Source organism: Ostrinia nubilalis, chromosome 8 (genome assembly GCF_963855985.1).
Source record: "Ostrinia nubilalis chromosome 8, ilOstNubi1.1, whole genome shotgun sequence".
Classification (NCBI taxonomy): Eukaryota; Metazoa; Arthropoda; class Insecta; order Lepidoptera; family Crambidae; genus Ostrinia; species Ostrinia nubilalis.
Window position 1 is genome coordinate 16,970,709 of NC_087095.1, and position 17,950 is coordinate 16,988,658.

Here is a 17,950-nt window from a genome sequence, read left to right on the forward strand (position 1 = left end):
AGGTGAAACTAGACCTATTTTCAACCGACTTCAAAAAAGGAGGAGGTTCTCAATTCGACCCGTATGTTTTTTTTCTATGTTTGTTACGCGATAACTCCGCCAATTATGAACCGATTTAAACAAATCTTTTTTCGGCGTATAGGTAATACCTCAAGGGTGGTCCCATTTAAATTTAATAATAGAAAAAACAACCCCCAAGGGTGGAAAATTGGAGATAAACTTTTTTATACGCAATATCTCCGCCGATTATAAATCAATTTGAACGATTATTTTTTTGTTGAATAGGTATTATCAAAAGGGTGGTTTCATGCGAATTTGAAGAAAATATTTCACCCCCAAGGGTGGAAAATTGGGGATGAACTTTTTTATACGCAATATTTTCAATTTTTAGTTTTTTTTGTGTTCACGCATTTGAAGTCGGTTTTATTTTTTTAAAAAGTTAATCAACTAGGCAATCACGCTACGTTCCGGCACCGCGTGGGGGGCTCCTTGAGGTACGCCTCGATTACCTACTACAAAAATACAAACAATAAAATCAAAAATTTTGTTCAGGATGTGAAAAATGCACTACTATTACTGGATTATTAGTTCCGATTTCTGCCACGTTGGACAACCATACAATTCTGACATTAACAAGAGGGCGCCACTACCAGCACCGGGCTACCAGCCACCTGGCGTTTCAGAATAATAAATAAAGGAAGAGAAGAAAAAATTCACGCACATCCAAGGCCGTCCGCGCCTCTTCAACCTTCATTTGGTTAATGGTTATACCGCCATTGATTCGGTAGCTTAGGACTTTTGTTTCAGCAGCGGTCCATATAAAAGTTCGCTGCTATGACACATCTATCATTAGGTTACAGAGCTTTTTCTTGGGGGTACACCACGCCACTGGCTTCCCAGCACCCTTCAAGATGAGCTGTCCGATTACTGCATCCAAGTAGCATCAGGCTTGCCTCCTGAGAATGGACCCTCAGGGTGTGACCTAGGTGCAGCAGGTAATTCTACCATCGTCTTTTTGATGATAGACACGCAAGGACATGACCTGGGAATCCCGGCGGTACTCCGACAAAAGGTTTACCTTACGTCTATTTCATAAGGAATTAAACTAATAGCAGGGCGGCAACCTTGTGCAGGATAGTCCTTGAGGATCGTCACGACCGTTGCGCGCTCCCTCAAGACCATTTGCCTCCTCACCCGCAGTGATGCAGTGTGCTTACCATGAGTTCACGTTAGGTGTGCTCGCTAGCGAATACGTAAAAAAAATCTATGAAGATTTTATTTCTTGAAAGTAGCCACTAGGGGCGCTGCACAGTATGTCATACATTTAATGTCATTTTTTTTACGCAGTCGCTAGCGAGCACACCTAACGTAAACTCATGGTAAGCACACTGATCTACACTATGCCAGCATCTATACTAGACATGCAGGGAGGCAGAAACAAAGTGCTAGTTAGGCATCGCAACTTTTTAAGCATAGACAGTGACCCGCCCCCTATTAATGGTATTAAAATATATTATAACTAGCTTTTGCCCGCGGTTTCACCCGCGTGAAATTTAGTTTGTTACAGATCGTCATAAATTATAGCCTATATTCTGGACAGTAATACTGTAAAGTTCCATCAAAATCCGTTCAGTAGTTTTTGCTTGAAAGAGTAACAAACATGTTGACATCCAGACATCCATACCTACAAACTTTCGCATTTATAATATTAGTAAGAATAATATTAGTAAGATATTAACATCTTAGTTGTTAATACATATTACCTATTCATTGAATAGAATAATGTTAATAATCACTTGTTATTCATCGAATACAATATTTAGTAATTAAATTGAAGTAGATACATAATAATTAGTTCAGTAAAGTTAATTAAAATACCACACAGTATGTATAACATACCACGTATTCATAATAATATGTATGCTACTCATGAACCTAAAGATAGATAAGTTAGTTTAAGAGCATCAGTCATTTAACGCATGTGTTATAAAATCCTAAGAAGAAAATATTAAAAGTGACTTAAGATGGTAATAATTGATTGCTTCTGAAATACATTGTGTGAACGACGGACAACAGTAACGGAACCCTACACTACGCGTGGCAATTTTTTAACTACTTACAAGGTTGCGACCAACACACGACGGACGGATGACCTCATTACCGTTGGCTTGCTAATAAGGTTGTTTCTACAGAAAATGTATTTTCCTATTAAGGGCCATTTACTTACATGCCGCTTGTTTTCCATAACGTTGCACTAAAATTTAAGCATACCCGCACATTCCGAAATATGAAATAATAAAACTCCCCATATAAAACGTACAGCAGTTGGGACCGACTGTGGCAACATCGCTCTTCTTTACGACGTCTCCCTGTTTCCCTGTAGACCAGGGGACAGGCTATGTATTCCCGTTTTGCATAAATGCTACTTGACTCTATGAGGGTAGCGCATTTTCTTACATAACTTTTCAATTCCTATCATTGGAGGTCCGAAAATATTTCTCATACAATTTGATACCATAATGATCATTCTTCATAAATAAGTAAAATTTTATAAAAAAAAATAAAACCGACTCCAAAAAACCTACACTAAAACGTAGAAAAATAATTACTAATTACCTACTTATTTATTAGGACGAATTATTAATATTTATGTAGGTATACCATGATTGATACTTCTGGAGTCGGTGCCAAGATTATGAAACATGTAAAGTTTGCCTGCACCGACTCCAAAAGTATCAATCATGGTTTATCTACATAAATATTAATAATTCGTCCTAATAAATAAGTAGGTAATTAGTAATTATTTTTCTACGTTTTAGTGTAGGTTTTTTGGAGTCGGTTTTATTTTTTTTTATAAAATTTTACTTATTTCTTGCTTTTTAGTTAACTAATTATTACCTTGATGTTACCACTGAAGGTAGGCAGTACACTGAGACCAAAAAAAATTGGTTCATAATCGGCGGAGATATTGCGTATAAAAAAGTTCATCCCCAATTTTCCACCCTTGGGGGTGAAATATTTTCTTCAAATTCGCATGAAACCACCCTTTTGATAATACCTATTCAACAAAAAAATAATCGTTCAAATTGGTTTATAATCGGCGGAGATATTGCGTATAAAAAAGTTCATCCCCAATTTTCCACCCTTGGGGGTTGTTTTTTTTATTATTAAATTTAAATGGGACCACCCTTGAGGTATTACCTACACGCCGAAAAAAGATTTGTTCACATCGGTTCATAATTGGCGGAGTTATCGCGTAACAAACATAGAAAAAAAAAAAAAAAACATACGGGTCGAATTGAGAACCTCCTCCTTTTTTTGAAGTCGGTTGAAAATTGAAAACCTACATATTTAAAAACATAATCATTGATATTCATAATATCACTAATCATACACTTAGTTTTTACTAATATTTGTTTTCATATATTTTTCTATACTAATGATCGAAACTCATAATCATTCGAATAAATAACTATAATATTCATAAATGTGATGTATCCTAATATTTGTTTTCATAAATTTATTACTCATAAGTGTATTTATCCATATTATTGAAAATCATGATGTCTATATTCGTATTAAATCGTATTTTGACATTTTAATTTGAAATGGTCCAAAACAGGCAATATTTTGTGCCACAAAACTAACGTGACAGAAACGAATCGCTGCAAAACCGACTCCACGTAGTCTTGTCTGCCCTACCCCTAGAGTGTAATTTAAAAGCCGGAGGCGCGGAGGGAGGGCAGCCCTCGCCCGCTGTCACGAGGCTCAGGCGCCCGGGTGAGCTGGAGCGGCTGAGGCTGGTCGCCGAGGCGCCGAAGGCGCCGATGGCGATCCAAAAAGCCGAAGCTGCGGAAGCAAGCGTGGGCGCCTGAGCGTCGTTACGCAAGGGCGGAAGGGCTGCACATCCCGCAGCGCCGGAGACGAGGAGATACCAATGCATGCTGCATGCTTGCTTTCATGCTGCATGCTCTGCATGCTTATCTACTCTATTAAATAGGGATGTTTCCTGGGTCAAAAAGCAAGAGTTTTAATTAGTCCGTCAGTTAACTTATCAAAAAATACTCTACACGTATTTTTCACTTTTTCAAACTAATGAAAATTTAAAGAGATAAAGCGCGCCAAAGTTCATAAGAAGAGGCCCGTGACGTCAATGCGTGCATAAAAGTGCCGCACGTTGTGACGTCGTGCGGAACTTCAACGCACCATAACTATGTAATTATTTGTTAGATTGACAAATAAAAATATATGTGTCCAATATTTTTTGATATTAAACATGACGGACTAAAAAATTTTTTTTAGGAAACTAGCCTATTATTCTGAACAACAACATTATGAGTTGAAGTATGTTCTTAGTAACAACATTATTAATTAAAACAATATGATCAATGAATGTTATGAAGAAAAAAGATCTGAAACTAAAAATTATGTATTTTAAATGGTTCTTGGTAGTAACAGTATTGATAAAAAAATTATGATTACTAACTGTTATGAGCTCCGATGGTAGTAATAAAAATGTATGAATAAAAAAAGTATGAAAAATACAATTATGAAGAGAGATTATTATGAACACAAATCGGTAGTAAGACAAAGAATAGGATTTAGAATTTTATGTGAGCCAATATAGAACCCTCTATGAGAAATAAGTATACGGCCCGATCGCGAACGTCGGTCTGCGACCGACGATCGCCAAACGGCTAGAGTACCTTCTGTACTTGCCACTCTGCCCGGTGAAGCTGGAAAAGCTCCTCAAGCAAAAAGCGCGCGTCCCTTCAAAAAAAAAAAAAAAAAAAGAGAAATAAGTAAGCCTTTAGGAGGGTCAGCAAAATTGTCGTAAATGTTCCGTTCGTGAATAATCATAAATGGACAAAGTAATCAAGTCAGAAAGAGATGGAAAATTTGAGGCTAGTTTTATCGACTCCCTTATGTATTTGGCAATAATGTTAATCGGTTGCTAAGACCAAATCTGTGATACCAAAAGTTGTAATTATTTATCTGAAACATTCCCTCTAATATGGTTATTCGGTTGCACGAGTCATGGTCGCGGGCAGACTGACCCGCGACCATGACTCGTGCAACCGAGCCGAAACGTCGGGAGGGTAAATATAATTTACCGTTAAAATAGATATTGTTGCAATAAATCCCGTGAAGTGATAATTTTATAGATAATAATGTTGACATGAAGACAGCTAACGACAAGTTTCATATTTGAAATGACAGTGTCGTTTTAGACAGCTGACTGACAGCCGACACGCGTCACATAATATGTCATGTTAACGCCAAATAATTTACGACTTTACATTGATGAAATACAACACACTATAATGTATAATCATAAAAATTTGAATATGGAATTGGCAATTATTATAAGCTATGTAACACCTTTATAAATACTGTGATAATGTACAATTGAGAATGTTACTAGGTATGCAAAATCACTTGAAACCTATGTTACAGTTAAGCTTTTACATTTACAAATACATTAGTTTTTATTTCATTCAAAAATACCCAGTAGTTATGATTTTATAGGCATTCAAAGTTCGCTTAAATATTGAGTCCCGCCGACGGTCACGTGACCCCGTGTGACGTACATTCACAGCGTCCGCTCACTAGAAAACGGATATAAACATACTTAAATAATTTTTTTTTGTAAATACAAACTTATTATACATATTAACACCCAGACCCATCACAGAAATTAAAATTGAACCAAACCCAAACTTGATGCGATTGTGTCGTTTTATTGAGAATTACCTTCCAGCTCCATCATTAGACCCCGATTACTATATAGAATTCAAATACTCATCAATACAAAACGAACGAGCCCAAACTCGATGCATTTAAGTCGTTTTATTATAGAGTTCCTATGGCCACCTTCCAGCTCCATCATCAGATCAGCTCCATGTCATCATAGTATTGCATGGTCATCCAAATCACATGTGTTTGCGAAATTTCAGCTTAATTGGTTGCCTGGAAGTGGGTCTTAATTCAGTTTGCAAGATTCCACCCATACAAATATGAGCCAGTCGTTGTAATATGACGTCACGCGCATAAAATGGCGGGCCGGCCGCCGCCCGCACTTTTAAAATTCAATATCTTGGAAACTAATTGACGTATCGAAATATTTCTTTCACGTGTATTTTTTATTTTTAACAGAGAATACAGAAAGCTAAAAAACAAAATTAGTGAACATTCTTCATTCAACTTATTCTTAAAAGGTGTTTTTCCTACAATACAACACATTTATTTATATTCATACTATGAATATAATTATGTACCTACTTAATAATCGCCAGCCGTTAACTTGGTCGGACGTGTCAGCGCTATGAAAATATTAAAAATTATTCATTAGCAAAATCGCGACCTACATTCTCGGAACTCGGAAGTGTTCTACTGTGTCGTTCGTTTCTAATTAGACACCGAACTTATTATGTTAAGTGATTCGACATAGTAATATGGAAGGAAGTCCCTTTAACCGGAGCGCGCTCACGCAGCGCAGCCCTCCGCCCACGCCCTCGCAGCGCGCGCCCCCCGCCGCCCCCGCCGAGCACGTCATGGAACCACTCGAAGTGGTGGCCACTTCAGAACTCCAGAACTGGATGAAGAACATCGAGCAGTGCCTGAATGAGGTGTGCATAATCTCATCGGAAGGAAAACTCAACACTGACCAGAAACTGAGGATAAGCAACCTGTGCAGAAGGGTGAGCCATGGAACATCTCAAATGGCCGTGCAATACCAGTCGCTGAAGCAAAAAGCTATTCAAGCTCATAGTAACGTACAGGCCCTCAAGGAAAACCAAGACCTTTCACAGCAAGTTCAAGACCTCAAAAACATAATTGAAGTGACCTCTAAACCAATCTCGGGAGCAGTCTCCTTTGCTGACATGGTTAAAAAAAGCCCTGACAATTTTATTCAGCCCAAAAATGTAAGTTCAGTGGCGATTTACCCCGCTGATAAAATGAAGTCAAGTGAGGAGACCAAGAACCTAGTGCAGAAAATTATCAAGCCTGATGAAATGAAATTGCACGTGAGAGGTCTACGGAAGACTAGAAATGGCGGCGTCATCATCAGCACCGACTCAAAAGATGACATTGAAAAGCTGAAGCAATCGGCGCAATTAAAAACCTCTGGCCTTACTATAGACGAGACAAATAAACGGAAACCCAGGATGATTGTACTCGGAGTTCCTGCTTCTATGCAAGAAAATGAGGTTTTTAAATGCATTTACCATCAAAACTTAGCTGAGAAACTACCAAATACATCATTTGAAGTATTTATGTCATCTGTTAAGCTAAGTCATAAATCAGGTAAGAAAGGTACTGAAACCTGCAATTATATCATAGAAGTCTCAGCTCAAATACGAAAGACCTTAATAACAAATGACCGAGTTTTTGTGAATTGGTCCTCGTGCCCTGTAAGAGATTTCACTCTGGTGACAAGGTGCTTCAAGTGTCAGCAGTATGGACATGCTGCTAAGACGTGTCGGGAGGCCACCATGACCTGCGGCCACTGCGGAGAAGTGGGTCACGCGCTGAAGGACTGCACGACAAAGGACGAGCCATCAAAGTGTGCGACCTGCTTACACTTCAAAAAGCCCAACAATCACAAGACAGGTGACGCTGAATGCCCTGCTAAAAAACTTGCAGAAACAAGATACATTAACTCCATAGATTATGAAGGCGCTTAAGGGCTACCTGCGAGTTATTTGTGTTATAGTTATTATTTATTATTAGATAGGTAGGTTAATTTCTGACTTAGATAATGTAATCAATTTAGTTCCATTTATAATATTAGTAAATAACTGCAAAATTACCGATCACAGACTGTTCTACTAACCTTAAAACCGAAATCATTGTACTCGTAAATTATTATTTTTGTTGACACAGACACCTGCATGCAGTATGTAATAGAAAACGCTAAGTAAGCAATATTAAGTAGCACACTGTAACCATAATAAATGATTTTAATTCTTAGATTTTACTTAATGTGTATAGATTTAAATTTTTAGTAGTGGATTGTTTATATATAATAATAATATGTATTTTGCTAATGATAGTTAATTAAAGTATAGTTAAGCCTTTATTTCGCCTGAGATACAGGAATAAATTTCCTAGTTCAGGCACATGTATAATTTTACCTTTTGTAGCATAAGATTAGCCTAGAGTTTAAACTGTCAAAAAAGTTATACAATAAAGAATTTATTATTTATTATTATTTATTTATTATTAAGTATTACATAACATGTGTAGGTATACTGAAGTCAGCATACCAAAAACAGTCGTAACCTATTTTGCAATTAGATACTAATTCTCGCCGAAAATAAGCACAATAATCAATAACCCTCCTTCTGGCGCAGTCGGGTAATAAAAAATAATTTCAACAAGCGGTTAGAGCCAATAGCAAGGACAACCCAACACTACAGTAAAGTAAATAAGAGAAACCTATGAAAATCGAGTCGATAGACTAAAAGTAATTTAAAAAGAAAAATCGGGATCAATAGTAGGTAATAAGTATGTACTACACTCGGCGTCAAATAAATCGCACCTTTCGCGGCAAACACTTTCAAGCATAATATGCATTAATTTAAATCCTAGTTCTAAGCTTTATTTCATTAAAAGAAAGGTTGGTATCCTAAAAATGTGTCTTTAGAAGGATCCATTGTCTCTTCTTAAAACGACAGGTAGTTAAGCTCGATAACTTTTATGGTTATAAAACAGTTAAATTGGGATTAATCGCTGTCCATCTGTTAAAGAGGACAGCTAGGCTCAGAGGTGAGGCATAACATTGGCTTCAAGTTACATTAATTAATTTATGGTACATGTTAATCGTTTATTAATATTAAAGGTATTTTTCTTCAAGTTTATTTATTAGGCTTTCAAATACATAACACCAATATTGGTGAACCATGTTTGTGTTTGGAGAAAATCTTTAAAGTGATTGTCGCGGGACTTTCAATTTATTTGACGCTGAGTGTATTATGTATTTTAGGACCCCTAGCCCCTGTACTAGCGCGCGGGTATTTTTACTGCGAGAGGTCATCCCTTAAATTCTTTTTATTGCCACCCTTGTAAATCATTGCGTAATGCCCCAGTGCATTATCCACGGAAACTTCATTATGGCCGGTTTAATGGTTCGAAGGAACGATAAAATCTAGCTAGCGGCTCGGACCGGCGAGCGAATGTGGGCATTTTTTCAATGGATATTAGGACTTGATACGGCATGTGTGAACAGTGGCAACAACAGCCATAGAGAAATATCAAAATTTAACACCACCAGAAGTAAATCTCTGCTAAATATCAGCAACAGTCTGAGTTGAAGTCAAGCTGAAGCTCGCTTCCACCTTCGGCCTGATCATTACTTACCATCAGGTGAGATACAGGCCAAGAGCTTTCTTCGTTGTGGATAAAAAATAAAAAAAAAGTCTCATCATCGTGATGGATGATCGTGATCTATCACTGTTTTTTTTTTCTTTTAGTGACATTTATACAAGTTATATTATGGTCCTTGTTGATGATGACAAAAACTCTAATACCCTACGTCTAAGAATTTCATAACTTGATTCAAAATTGTGAGTGACTTTTCCAGTGAAAAAATACTGGATAAAAAACCAAACGTGTAGGCCATATTGATTTCACCACTTATCCTGCTACTGACCAAACTTGTTGCCACCCTATTAATGGCTGACGATACATCACGTGCAATTTGTTGCGATGGCGCTCTGATAGGTGGCGGGGCTGCGTACTTTATTGGCCTATAAAATGCCGACTCTACTGGGCTAATGTTGGCGATTCAAAATACGAATGGTTCATCCAAACGTTTAGCAGGGTGGTGGAATTGGCATATTAGGGCAAACATTTGCCAGTCGAAATGGAAATTGTTGGGTTCATCTGTATGGTTATTAACCGGCGGCAGGGCTTATTCTAAGACTGCCTGGCTAGATGGAGCAACCAGCATCATACTCGTATGTAAGGCTGAGTTGCTTTACTTTAACTTTGACAAACGTCAAAAATCTGTCAAACTCCATACAAAAAACACCGGTTAATGTTATTGTTACGGTTAAAATAAGGTGGTGCAACCCAGCCTAAGTCTGTCACCATAAAAACAGCATTATGGATTTCGGCAGAAGAGGATAAGAGTAGTTAGTTCTTCGGTCTGATCATCACTGTCAGTAACATGCAGAGCAAGAGCTTTTTCGTCGTACTTAGATTAAAAAAAAAATAGTTCAAGAATCTTGATTCCCGGAAAAAGTCAAGTGCAACTTCTCAAAATAATCTTTGAAGTTGGCAAGTTGTATTTAACTACAGCGGAAAAGCCTTCGGGAAATATAGATCTGTACAGCAAATCCCACGCTTTAAAGTACTTAAATCCTTCCTTGACCACTATCTGCTGAATCGAAGGCAATTTCTAGTTGTGATATTCAAAGACTATAAGCTGCTTTTACTACAGCTTTTGCCCGTGACTTCGCCCGTTAGAGGAAGGTTTTTTATAGCGCGTTTCCCATTTACAAACTGTGATACAAACTATCCTGATTTCCCTGAGTCACAAACTATCTCTAACTACCTACCAATTTTCACCGAAATCGATACAGTAGGGGTGTCATTCGCCACTCTGAGTAAAGTGTCAAGTAGGCTACTTGTTGTTTAAAAGTCACAAGTAGACAAGACTTTGACGCAAAAATACTTCTAATTTTGATTGTGTTAATCAGGAAGTAACTACGTAGTTAAGTTAAGTTTAAGTTACCCCGGAACAAACTTGACCTTCACTGGTTGGGTTTTTATTGGCTATCAAGTAAATCCTGGCTATACAGGAGTTGTAGTGGTAGGAATGAGAGCTGTGACATTCCCGTAAGAAACTAGTTAGAACTTTACTGAGTTCGTGAAAGAGGCCCTAAGCATGAAAAGGTAACAGACAGATAGAGTTACTTTTCGCTTAGTATCAACAGCAGATAATGCCTGGAACCTTGATTGGTCAAACCATAATTTATCGCGAAGTCGTAAATCGTAGCAATAGTAATTTAAACCTTAGTATCTCTGTTGGTTGTACGTAACACCTGTTCATAATAGCCGATAAATTATCAAACCAACCGCAACATCTTGGATATCTGATAGCGGAATCAATTTATGTTTCCATGGTTTTATTCACGGAAATAATGCAGATTGTGATTGCGGGTAGAGCATTATTTTAATAAACTACTGGTTGCCTATGATGCAATAAACAGATTCCCACTATGATGCCTGTGGTGCATAAGTTGAAATAGTGTGAATACTTAGGCTGAGTTGCACCAACTAACTTTGACCGTAACTATAACGATAACAATTTACTGTTTACAGCATTTTTGCGCACGGGTTATGCATAGCTTTTTTTTATTGCTTTAATACCTAGAAATAAGAATAACAACAAAAAAATTTTCTGAATTTGCTTTTATGTGTAAAAAATAGAAAAATTCATATCAATGAATGTATGAAACATGAACAGAGAGATGATTTAATTTGTTGCCAAATATTTTTTTTTCTTTCTTTCTTTCATTCTTTCTAATTATTAAAACATACCAAACATCCATTTATGATTCATTCTCACAAGAGAAAAAATAAAATAGAGTCCAAATATTTATTAAAAATGAAAAGTTCTAATTTCCTGTCATGTTCCATAGAAGATTTTTCTCATAAAAATCTAACCCTATCATGCGTTCAGTTTACTGGCCTTGGTAACGTCGTCTCTCAAATCCCACTATATTTTGATGAAAGCGTGCCCCTTGTTCTTGCGAATAAGCCCCCATAATTATCTATAAATATATCCCAATGAGAATGTGACGTGCATCTTTAGAGACATTCTACTATGAAGATGGAAAATTAAAATCGCTATAACTCTTTAAAAAGCAAATATTTTCGATTTGTAATCACACTTTTTTATATAAATCTGCTTATATAATCAGAATATAATAAATAAAAACCATGCGCAAAAATAAAAAAAAAATTTGTTGACCGGTGTAATCGGTGTTTTTTGTATGGAGTTTGACAGATTTTTGAGGTTTGTCAAAGTTAAAGTAAGAAAATTAGATTCTTTTTTATTTTTTCCAATTTAGTGTTGAAAATATGGTAGGTATCTTGTGAAAGGATATTGCCTGGGCATGGGCCAAGTGATGCCCAGAATGAAACCAATTGTTGTAGAACAGACTTTGGTGTGCTTCGGTTTACAGATTAGAATTGGCCTGAGGATCAAAATGCAGCATAGGTTAAATCTGGCCAGCACATGGTCCGACTTCCATACATCGATGGGCAATGTCCTTTTGCTTTAGCGTTTCTGATAAAACTTTGTACTTCACATTAATCTAAAAAGCGTTCCCTAATAATTATCTACAGCCGCATGACGCTACTACCAATCTATATTCTTTTCACTTTTTAATAAAAAGCCCCTCTTCAATTATATTGAAGCTCACAAAATAGCTGTTTCCAGCCGAATGACTGGCGGCTTAGGAAACAATCAATAGTGGCTGATTTTTCTCAATTTCAAATGACGGTAGGATTATTTTGGTCCCCCAGAGCGATGCTGCTTTGTATCTGCTTTGGGCAAAGATTAAAGAAAGTTACAGAACATTCAATAAATACCTGCCAGTTTAACAATGGCAATATGAAGAAGGAAGCGACGCTGCTGAAAAAATATTTTTCATCACATTATTGTGCTTATTTTTAGTATTAAATCAAGGAAATATAATTACAATAGGACACTTTGATAGAATATAGAGCCGATGGGAAAATACGCGTTTACAAGTAGCGAAGTAGCTTACACTATGAATTGTATAATTATGTTTTTTAATTCGTCTAACAGCTCATATACCTACTTAAAAGTTTACATTTTAAAATAGAGTCAGCCAAAAAAAAGGGTGCATAGTGAGCTTCTCTCTATGAAGACATTATTCTTCCATCTGATCATGGTGACAAATGTAAACGTTTCTCATGTAGCGTAACTTTATTATTAAGCAAGCAACCTCTCTGTCTACTTGTTTCATCTATGACCGTAATACGAGAACCCCCGGCAAGCGCCCCGCGGGATTCAAACCTATTACCCAGCATATTATTTTCGACTCAAAAGCCCAATTTGAAGCGTAATGATAAAGGTTTCTCTAACTGATTACTTCACTCAGTGGTGCTTTGGTTTGTGTTCAAAAAGTCTTATTTTTTATCTAACTCTTCCTACTGTCCAACACAATCGCTCTATTGAAACGTAATCTGTTTATGTTTTTGTTGATCATCGTGCTTTGTGGTAGTAACTTTTTTGTTGTTTACGACTGTATAGGGAAATATTAAAATCGTGATTTGGCGTTATTGCTAATGGCTTCGTAAAGGGTAAAGGGAATGAAAAACACGATTATGATTAGGATCCAAGTGTCAGATGCAGCTTGATTGATTTACAGATTAAATGCTTTTAAAATTACGACGTGGCGACCACACGAAAGTTTGGTGCCACGCGCCACGTCATCTAAATAATATATAACTCAAAGGTGACTGACTGGCTGACTGACATAGTGATCTATCAACGCACAGCCCAAATCACTGGACGGATCGGGCTGAAATTTGGCATGCAGATGTTATGATGTAGGCATCCGCTAAGAAAGTATTTTATGAAACTTCACCCCTAAGGGGGTAAAATGGGATCTACACGTACGAAGTCGCGGGCGGCCGCAGTGATCTAACCGAAAAATCGTTGCTTATTCAAGCAATTTTTATCTTAGCCTAATTAATTAATTCTAAACTACTCTTTTGCATGATCACGCTTGTGATCCAGTCCACTATACGGCTACACGTGCAAGCTGACGATGAGCCCCATTGTGGTGTATATTAAAATGACCCCCGCGGGCCGCCCCGGGTGGTGACATTGTCGAAACTCTTTGAAACTATATCGAAACGGTAAGTGGCCAAAGATCATGCAAGCGCAGAGTTGAAATACGCTTAGGTGGCAAGCTAACACTGAATAAAATTAAATAAATGATAAAAAATGTTTAGTGTAGTAATTTAATAAGATTCTACTTGGAAGTAATTACACTTATATGGTTTAAAATACCTGCGCAATATTGCACATAATATAAGTATTAAATAATTTTAAATATCTATTGGATAAATAAATTATTTAATATAAAATAATGATTTACTCGTACAAGTCAAGCTCTACATTATCACTAGGCGATAAGTAAACTGAGGAGGGATCAACTTTTCTTCAAACTTAAGTTTGCTGATAGGCAAAGAGAAGAGTAATAAAGTGAGTTCTAAACAGCCAACAAAAAAAAACTCGTAGGTGTTAAAAAGTTGCATTATCTGACGATGTGCCATTTGCGTGTTTGTTAGTCTTTGCCCTTGCTGTGGTTTCGCATGAGCAGCAACAAAAGCGCCGAGGGCTCTCGCCAGCGGCGCCTAATCTTTCGCCCATTGTGATACCACGCCTGCTGGCATTGCGGCCACTAGAGCAGTTTGCAATTTGATACATCGATATTAATTATCATTTATTAATCATAATTTCTGCATGGCCCAAAGGTTGACTGGAGGAAACGCCATGTGACGTTCAGTTCACCTTCACTGTAAATATATTTTTAAAGATTTTTCTTACGCCTTTTATGACAAAGCCATAGATCCACTGTAGCTTTGTTATAACAGCCGTCGTCGAATTATGAAATAACAATCAGCAAAAGTGTGCAAACATGAGAAAGAAAAATCGTGTCAGTATGTATAGGATAGGCCATGCACTAAAATGTAGAGTTAAAGATTTATTAATAAACTTTTATTGGGGTGCAATGTTTGTTAGCATTGATGACAAATACTTTTTTCATTGTTTTGTACTAGATTTTGAGCTTGAAAGACTTTGGATACGTTTTAATAAATGGGCGATATCGATACTAAATCTCAGAAAAAACGAGATCATCCCTCTACGCATCCCCAACCCCGTGTATCCAATTGCTTTCCCATTATTCCTCAAAATTTCGCTCCCGACCTGCAGCAGGCCGATACCATCTCACAATGTCGCCATTGGTAAATAAAGATACAAAAATATTATGCCATGTAGATAAACACAATAATTTATCAAAATTCTTAAGACTCCCGAATCATTCATCGTCCTAAATGTCCAATTTTATGATTTGAACTTTTTATTAATTTATTTATGAGAAGATGCCTGGTGAAACTGCACAAGACTGAAGGAAATGGGGACATCTATCGGAGGCTAAGTCATACTTTGGGTTGCTGAGCTATCAGAGTAAGTACTGATTTTTTGTCAAAAAAAGAGTATTGACAACAAAAAGCTTTCTTAGCCGCCATAATCTCTCTCATTAGCAGATTTGACCAAACCACTTGTAACCAAGCAAGAACAACCCCAACATTTCAATAATCGCGTTATACCTACCTAGCTCACTATAGGTGGCGGTCTTATTAATCACCCACCCGGTAGGCGGTCCAGCGAAGTTATGGCTGCACATCCGCTGTGCAAGTGAGTTATAGACGATAATAATTTAGGGCAACGTATTAACGTTACCTAATAACGGTATCGGTGGCGTTATTTAGTGGTGCGCATAAATAACATGGTGATTTCAACGGGTGGAATGGTGTTTGGGTAATTAGAATGAGTTGTTGGGATTGACACTAAATGGGTTAACGATTGTGTGGTCGATTTATCAAGAGGATAATTCCCATTGAAGTATAGACCACGGTTATTACTTACTTACTATCGTCCGAAAAGGTTTTTTTTTACTGATACTTATAGTAATCACTTCTCATAAAATTAAATAACAATAATTTTCTTGCAAGCTACAACCACTCGGTTTTTTTAACTATTTACCGATTAAAAACTGAGCCTTAAAACTTATTAACACGACTTAATTATGTTTCAAAATAATGAATAGGTACCAAAACTTATGACCGATACTGAAAAAGAAACAGATTTTCTCAGATAATAAAAATATGTAGTATCCAATAAAATTAAATTATACTGCCGATTCCTGAAACAAGCTTTCTACTTATTAACGCCCTCTAGTTAAAAAGTGCCACTCTACATTCGATGTTCAATTCAAGGGGCCTTGGTCTTTAGTCTCGCTAAATTTACACAGGTGGCGCTGCGCTCTGGCTGAAAGTGCTGTAAGTAGCATAGCGCCACCTATCACAAAACGTGAACACTACATTAGCCAGGGAACACAGTGCTTTTTACTGTCATTTATAATTTTAGATGTCTGAACAAGATGACTCTAAATGAGATTTGCGAATTTTATTTGCAGGAGCGATCCTTTTTAAAGTGATTTTTTTTTTGTTATTTTCCAGATCTATTTACTAAGATTATGAACCACGATAATAGTATAAATTAAACTAACTATCGTAAAAACATTATTTAATTACTTAAATACATAGTAGTCCAGTGGGCACTAACAATGAGTAATGTGAATGTGTGTAATTTGGGGTTTTCCATTAGAAAAATATCTATCTAGATTAGAAAAATCCGGTTAAAGTCCTAACCACTAAGGCTGAGTTGCACCACCTGACTTTAACGGTAACTATGACGATAACCGGTGCTTTTTGTATGGAGTGACAGTTTTTTGACGTTTGTCAAAGTTAAAGTAAGATAGTGCAACCCAGCCTAAATCTCTTTGCTTAATTAATTCGTTATCTTGTAAAACGATATGCAAAATACTTATTTTATTTATCTCCTGATAATGAATAAGCGTTAATACCTACCTACTTACTTGCGAATATTTCCTAAAATATTACTATATTATACTAACATTGTATTGACGTAATGATTACGTGACGTTCATCAGGTGTTCAAGATAAGTTGTAAGATTTTATGAAAATAATGTGGTTATATTAACCTGAACCGATTTTAACATTATTTAATTTTGAAATGATTCCGGGCTATCGTCATAGATCCAGAATTTAATACGAAAGTGCGCGTTTAGGTAGTAATGATAAATTATGAAATTAAAAGTAAAGCATATTTAATTTTTTAAATAACTTGAATAGTGACTGAGTTTCTTGCGCTGCTTCTTCTCAGCACTGGCCCATTTATTGTCCTGAAGTTGTGGTAGGGTTAATACTGGGACGTGTGAAAATGCTTTTTAAAAGCCTACTTGCATAAATAAATGAGTTTTATGAGAGAGTCTATCCTAGACTGCATCCCACTTAACATCAGGTGCGATTGTGGTCAAATACCTGCCTTATTAAGCATTAAAAAAAAGTTTTTATGAAAAAAATCTTATTATATACTTTTTTAGGCAATTTTGAGGTATTCCAACCCAACTAACAAATCTTCAAATTGAGTAAAAGGACCTACCTTCCAATTTCGGCGATAGGATCGCTTAAATTACATGACATGTGTTAGCTACGAGAGTTCGTCGAAGTATTCTCATTTATTTTTATTACTCAGTTATTTGAGTAACTTCGAATTTTAGGACGGGTTTAGATAAAATCTATATTGATTCATTGAACACCCAACCAAATGTAAATGATGGATGAAGTTTGTTCAAGCCCAATATTAATTATCAAGTAAAATAAAGCCCCACAGTGTTTTAAAAAGTCGCAGTACAATTAATAGTTTAATAATAAATAGATTATTTTATATAATTTTTGATTGAATTTTAATCACTAAGGGTGGGTTGCACCATCTAATTTTGACGGTAACTATGACGATAACCGGTGATTTTTGTATGGAGTTTGACATATTTTTGACGTTTGTCACAGTTAAAGTAAGATGGTGCAACTCAGCCTAAGCTCAGTGAAATGACTATCAGTAAAAACGCATCATCATCAACTACACATAAAAAATCGCGTGTAGTAATTGGTAAAGTATGACTGACTCAACCCACCTGAGATGGAACCTATCCCAGCAATAACACAGAATATGAGTCAGAGTGATGATATAAACATCAGATAGTTATTGAATGTGTTCTATCATGACGTCCCCATCCGCCTCATGAAGATA